Genomic DNA, 7,576 nt, shown 5'->3' on the forward strand with positions numbered 1-7,576 from the left:
CTAGTTCTCTGAGTTATTTACAAAATAAAATAAAATGATTATACTATTAGGTTAATTTTAAAATGAAATAAAAAAAAAAGACCTGAAACAATCAAAAACCAACAACAAACCAAAAATTTAATAGTTAAAAAAAAAAAAATCAAACCCACATTTGATTTTGAAAGCATTTACACAAAATCAGTGGACCCTTCGTGCCCAGAAGGAAATATGCCAACATAAATAGATTCATAGAAGGGCCCACAGAGCATATTTTATTTATTCTAAATAATAGCCTGAGATTAACTTCTTAAAAAAAATCAGTTTGTGCCATTAAATTGCATAGGATATTACAATTGCATGGAAACACTGTTTATATTCTAGAGTTATTTCCATGAGTTTTATCATATTTCTATCACTTTTGTATAAAAGTAGTGAAGTTAACTACCAAAGAATTAGTTATTTTTGCCAGTGCTACTGTGACTCATGACAACAATGTGAGTCAGAACTTCTCAAGTTATTTCTACAAAGGGTATCCATCCTGTCCCAAGACCCACACCCCCAAAGTTATACATTAGTAAAGTCATAATTGAATTAACCTTGGACTAACTCCCAAAGATTGTTATCTCTTCTCTTGCAGCTGGAAGAAATCTCTATCAAAATGTCTCTGATGGAGAAATGTCACTATGAAGCAATGAGCAAGTTTACAAATAGTTCTTATTTGACAGCTCCCATACTCAGTAAGACTCAGTAAGTAGATTCTTCATCTACTGTTTTTACAGAAGGATTCTAGACACTTCCAAAGAATAATCTGCTCCTATAAATTAAGCTTCATCAGGTTACTTATTAGTAAGATATTGGTCTGAGCCCTGAAACGTGTTTTAAAACTTCTGGAAAGTAATTTTAGCAATAGCAATTATAACTCAGAAATTTTTGCTATCTGCATGTGTATACAGCTTCTTGTTGACTCTTGCATTTTATTCCCTTCAGTGTTTTCTTGAACAGTATGTCCAATTTTGGGTGCCAAGAGAAAGTACTCACTTTCACTCCTTTCAAATACGCTACCTCTTAATTTCATAGTGTCGTTGTCTGTTTCTGTGTTACAATTCAGAATAAACAGTAATTCCCAACATACATTTGTAACACTCAGTTTCTTATCCATTAATGGCTCTTTTAATAAGTATCTCTTCAAACAATTGGATTGGTCTAGACCAATTGGTCTAGACCATTACAAGAATAAGCAAAGGATTTATCTTTCACCAAGTTTTCCAGAAATGGGAGTGGGCCCTTTGTACAAATTGACAGTTATAGTTTGCAGCACCATGATTACAAGCAACCCCTGCCACAGGTCACTTATCCTTGACTCACATGTTTTCACAACCAAAGATGTGCCCTTTCAAATAGGATGCTTAAATCATTCTGTGAACTAAGGACCCTTTTGTTCACTATTCCATTTGGCTGATGAGATGTTTATCCTACTGCTTATGATGACATTTTAAAATACACCTGTAGTACAATCCATGTCCCTAAGGAGTATTTTAAGAAGTTTGTGGGTAGAAAGTACCATATGTGCAAATCACTGCACTGAGTTAAGAAGATTCTTATTGAAGATTCATTTGGGTCTTTTGAACTGAGAAAATATTTGTGGGTTTTGTTCTGAAACTTACTAAATTGCCTTCATTATATTTCTGCAGCTAACACAGATGTCTTTTGATATTATGCTATTCATCTTTTATTAATTATCTACTTAGACATATGAACAGACCATTTGAAAATTATAAGCATTAGTGAGCAAACATCTCTGTATTGGATATACTTATAAACTTCCTCTTAACAAAAATGTCCCTCATTAAAAGAAAATATTTAGGTATTGAGACAATATCCGCTGTACTCATAAACAGCCTAGAGTTGAACTTCATAAATACCTTATTTTTTCCAATAGAAATCTATGTTGTACATTTCTATATCTCAGTGTTGCAAATTTATTTGTCTCTTATGCAGAAGTTGTTGATTGCTCTAGTTAGCAGCAAATTTTTATAATATACAAAACAATTAAAACACGCTGCAAAGTAGACCTAAGTGCTCCGGGTTCACCTGAGGTGGGTTCTTTGATTATAAGTTAGATATGCAACATCTGGAAGTAATTTCTCTATCATACAGATTGGAGGCAACGTTTTGTGAGATTTGCAGTGCAATATAACAGGCCCAATAACCATTTGAATCTACACTTTCAGAGCTGCTGAAGCTAGTTAATGAAACTTCTGAAAACTCCATGTACTGTGCTAATGGAAAATAGTCCCTACTCCAACCCCAGCCTGCTGCCTCAGGAAAAAAAAAAAAAAAAAAAAAAAAAAAGTTGCTAGAAAACCTCTCTCTACAGAAGAGAAAAATCCCATTATTAATAAAAATTACTGCAGTATCCTTCACATGAGTACCTTAGAAAATATTGTCATAGATATTCTGTATGGGAATCCTGCCAATAATTGCTTTTTAAACTGCCATATCTCTTAACCGGTGCTCCTCAATCTCAAACAACTTTCAAAGGCAACCTTTAGAATATATATTGATAAGGGAGAAGAGGTTAAGCCAACTTTATTCTCAAAGCTGTTGAGGTAGTTGGGATCTATAAATCGTATGAGCCTGTTCAAGAAAACAAGCTGTGTTTGAGAGGAAAAAAAATCGTGCTTACCCATTTGTGCCCTAGGAGAGAGTTTGACACTTTGCTTGCACATCGTGTAAAAAATACTCTCCTGATTGTTTTTAATTGCTCTGTCCTAAAGCTGTCTTGTGAATTCAAGGCAACTGGCAATTTGGCACTTGTGCATCACCTGAAGGCATATGCAAGTGAGCAGTGTTGTGATTCACAGTGGCAGGTGATACCAAATGAGATTACTCAAATCTAAGATTGAAGGGGGAAGGAAAGAAAGCCCCACATTTTGTGATAGCTGATAGCCTCCTCTACTGTTAACTTTCTGGGAGAGAGCTCTCAGTCTTGAAAAGATTGGATCAGCTAGAGGTGCAGGTGGTGTAGAGGGCACAAGGTAGAGGACAAGTGGCAATGAGAACATGAGGAACTACTTCATATGCCTCAAATCTCACTGAACTTACACTAATCTTACAAAACAATTTTGTAACATCCAAATGTCTGATGGCAAATTGACGTGGTTTTTTTTTTTTTTTTTGAAAGTAACATATATGGTGACAAGATTAGGATACTATCTAGAAGAATAGGCCTGATTGACTGATAGGCTGTAGCAATTAAACACACTGCCTAAGGCTCCAGAAGTAATATGACAGGGAGAGCTAAATGAAGAGTAAAGTTAAGCATACTAAGCAGAGACAAAGGAGGAAAAGAGATAATAGCAAGCAATGATGGAATGATATGTTTGTTCCCATGTGTCCATAAAGAACAGCTCAAAACTATGAGGGTTTCTCTATCTCGTTATTGAATATTTGTCTTCTTCAGTACTATTTTCTTCGTATGCACGCTAGTAACAAAAGTAATCCTAGTTATGTAATAATACATAATGTGATGTGTGTAATTTGATTAGCCAATGATGAGATGAGATTAAACAAGTGTAGCTCTGATTTCATTCAATGCTGAAGAGCATTTGGTTTACTAGCTTATATGGGTTTCATATGGAGTTGCTTAAGAGGTGCTGTATTCTACTTGCAGATACTCTGCTTCTCAGATCTGTTTGTCCTTAATGGCATACAGCAATGTCCTTTGTGAACTACTACATCAAACTTTCTCAATTACCCATTCGTGGTTGTGGCTTTGTTCTTGGTGCTGCTCCTTAAATGACATTTGAAGGCAACACTCCTCCAAATTCACATATTTGGTCATGAAAGTTGTACCAGATCCTTCCTCATGTTCTGTATTCTGCTGCCATCATGTGGTTATTTCTTTTCATTCACGCCAAGATTTAGAAAAAAATAAGCCATAGTTTTTTGTACCATCTGTACATTGCAGGAACCACTCTCTGCCCCAAAAGCCTGTAGAAGTTTGCTCATAAGACTGTATTATTTATTTTTAAATAATTTGCATATTTTTTGATGAATGAAACATCTGGCTCCCATTAGTATAATAAATTTTTCGGAATCCCTCTGTTGGAGGTAGATATTGGACCGAAAGAATGCAAAATTTTGTACAACATGTAGTTAACAGCGGGTGAATCTGGCATTTTACAGCTTACTAAGCAGCTTTCTTCACTGAGCACTTCCCAGTGATGGACATAAAAGGAACTGCTTCTAAAATTTTCTACATGACTTGAGCCCCTGATGATCCTCAGGGAAATTCTATTTTTTCTGTGTACTCTGTCTGACTTTGATATCCAACTATTCAAGAGGTGCTATATAATAATTTGTTATTTTTTGCCCTAAATTACATGTTTGGAGATAGGAAGTAGTTTCTCTGTACCTTTTTATATGGTTTAATTTCAAAGGTCTTATGTGAACAAATAGAATGTGTGCTCAAGGTAGAAAACCATTTGTATCTTCTTGGGTGAGATACATAACTTATAATCAGTCTTATTATGTTTGAAAAATCCACATTAATATCTTTCATTCAATTTTTGAATATCTGTTTTTGTTTTTTTTTTCATTACTTGACCAGGATGAATTGGAAGTGTAAGGTTTTTATCAAAGGAAACAAATGGGCAAGGTTCTTCAGTTGTTGATAGACCATTGCTTCTCCATGTACACATATGTGTAAGCAATGCAGAAAGCCTTGCATTATCTAGAATGCGTAGTCACTAACTTACTGAACCAGCTTGATCTGTAAAGCCTTTCAAACACCTTGCTTTCTGTCTCTCTCTTTCTGACCACTGCACTCTCATTAGTTCATCCAAGTAGTCTGACAAAATGTATGGAGGATTATTTTGTGTTTGACTTTTCCAAGGATAAAGAGTTTATCCTCAAGATGTAGCAGTTTTATTAAAGGGAAAAAACAAAACAAAACAAAAAAAAAACCTACATTTCTGTAGCTGTTAGAATTTTGGCTTAAAAATCAAATGCAACAAATGCAATTAACAAAGTCTGCTTGAAACATGTTGCTTTTATTACCTAACACATCAATTTTGAAGAGATAATGGTTTAAGCAAATGTTAAGATACATACTGCTGTGTTAAGAACAATACTGCATATGAATGAAGATTAATAAAGTGCACATTAACAGAATTAATAGAAATCCAAGCTTCTGCCTAGCATACTTGGCATGCTGTACTGCTTAAATCTTAACTTATAAATATGCACAAGTGCTGAAAAGTCTGCTGTTCTATCTGCCCAGAAGCACTGCTCTCTTGATGGAGCTGAGCACTGCAGAACCTACCTCATGCCTAGCACCATATGGGATTTACAAACTGCCTGACGCTCCCCAGGAGCATTGAATTCAGTACAGATCTAGAAGTGGGGAGGATGCTTTTAATAATATGTTAAGTAGAACTTCATAATCCGTACACATTTACATTTTGTATATTAAGATGTAATACTCTGTTGCTTTACTCAATTTGAGATATTTACTATGATATAGGCATGGTGAATGCTACAAAGTTGCAATGCCTTTTTTTCTGTTGTTGCAGCACAACTCTTTTCCTCCTATTTTCTTATAACTGTATCAAGTGCTTAAGAGAAAAAAATTCCTGCTGTTTATCTTAGGTAAGAACTTATTCTGAAAGTTTAATCCCACAAGTCTGTTTTTGTACATTCTTGTGCATGAACCTCATGTACGGAGAGGATTTGTCAATCTATTGACAAATAGTCCAGATATAATTCAACAACATCTGAACAAAATTAATTCATTGATATCTTCATAATTTCCGCTTGAAGTCTAAAGCTTAGCAAGAAAGATGAAAGAACAACTGGCAGAATGAGTATTAAAACTGTCTGTATATATGCACAGCAGAATGAGAATAGTGTCCACTAGCAAAGAAGAGTTTCGAACTTTTCTGAGCAGTATCAACTGCTTTGGGAAAGATTTTTAAATTCTTAGGGAGTAAATAGGAATAAGAAAGAGGAATAAACGTAGTTAAAAAAAAAAAAAAAAAAAAAAAAAAAAAAAAGGAAAAGAATTACAGGCATCTCCAGTTTTTAGACACCTTTACTAATACTTGCAAAAAATAGAGATCATTTTGTCTTTTTAATGGTACTGATTCTCACTGACATGATGGCCCAGCTTTAATAAGAGAACAGTGGTCCATGTGGTAACCATAAACTGTTATATCTGCAGCAGTAGGGAAATTCTTGTGTATTGGCCAGAATTACAAGCATGTAACAGCAAGCCTTGATATGGCAGTATAAAAACTAAAAGGGCAGGGAATTAAGTCATTAGTTTTTCAAGCATCTGCTTAGAAACAGATATCTTAAATTATTGCTAGCCTTTATCCTGTTTTGTTTTGTTTGGAAGTACTTAATTTGCTGACCTGAATCTCCTTTCTGGTCAGTAAAAAAAAAAAAAAAAAAAAAAAAAAGTGATTTTCAATTGTATAAATTATTTAGCTTTCTGCTAGGAATCAAATTGCAAGAAGAATAAGAAGATGGGAATTTTCCAGACAACAGCTTTTTATAATCACTCTGTCTTGATAGAACACACACAGATGCTGTGATTACCTCAACTGTGGTACATTAATTTTCCAGATAGGTACTGACACTGGCTACACAGTGTTATGATGTCTTTCTGTCTTGGTCATAACTGCTTGTGCATATTTCTGTCAAGGATAACTCACACAAACATAAATGTTCCCCCCTATTTTTTATATTAATAAGCAGCTAGGGAAGACTAATATTTCTGGAGATGAAGAGGTACTTGTTATTATGATTAAAGCTAAACAGAAAATAAGTGAAAAGCATTTTAAAACAAGAATGTGGAGGGGATGTTAAAGTATGAAGTATCACTGTGTTTGAACAGGAAAAATATCCCATAACAATAGTAAAGATGATTAAAAGCCTAACTGAAAAAAATATAAGGCTATTTTTAAGATTTTTTATGTATGAAGCCATATATCATGTGAGGAGAAGAATTTAGCTGCTAAATGCTGATTACCATTTAAAACATTCTTGCAGGGACTCCCACAGATCTTTGACAAATGGGGAGGTGAATTTTCTGGCCATTCTGAATAGCCTACAGAGAAATACTGGGAGCCTACTGCTTAAATCTCGGAGTCCTTATAAAACTCTCCTTCATTGCCATGTTCAATTTAGGTTTCTCCATGTGTACCAGAAAAAAAGAGAGATTATAAAAACATTATGACCAGACATAGATAAGTCCTGGAACAATAAACATGAAATTAAAACAGCTCCATAAAATTATTAGACTAATTTCCAGCCTGCACAGGAAAGAATGCCAGCCTTGCGTGGCTGAGGCAGCACATTGTCTCTGCAAACACACTGTGAAATGCAGTTCTTTGTGCACTGGAAGCCTACAAGAAAAGCCTGTCCTCACTGCACTCTTTCCAAAGTTCTTGAAGTTCATGCTACTGACGGTGAGCCACCACTTAAGAATTAGCATATTATATAAATCATGCCCCATTATAGGGGTATATTCCCACTCCTTAACCAGCACAATGAAAATAGAACAGGAAAAAAAAAGAACTGTATGACTGTT

Source organism: Lagopus muta, chromosome 2 (genome assembly GCF_023343835.1).
Source record: "Lagopus muta isolate bLagMut1 chromosome 2, bLagMut1 primary, whole genome shotgun sequence".
Taxonomy (NCBI): Eukaryota; Metazoa; Chordata; class Aves; order Galliformes; family Phasianidae; genus Lagopus; species Lagopus muta.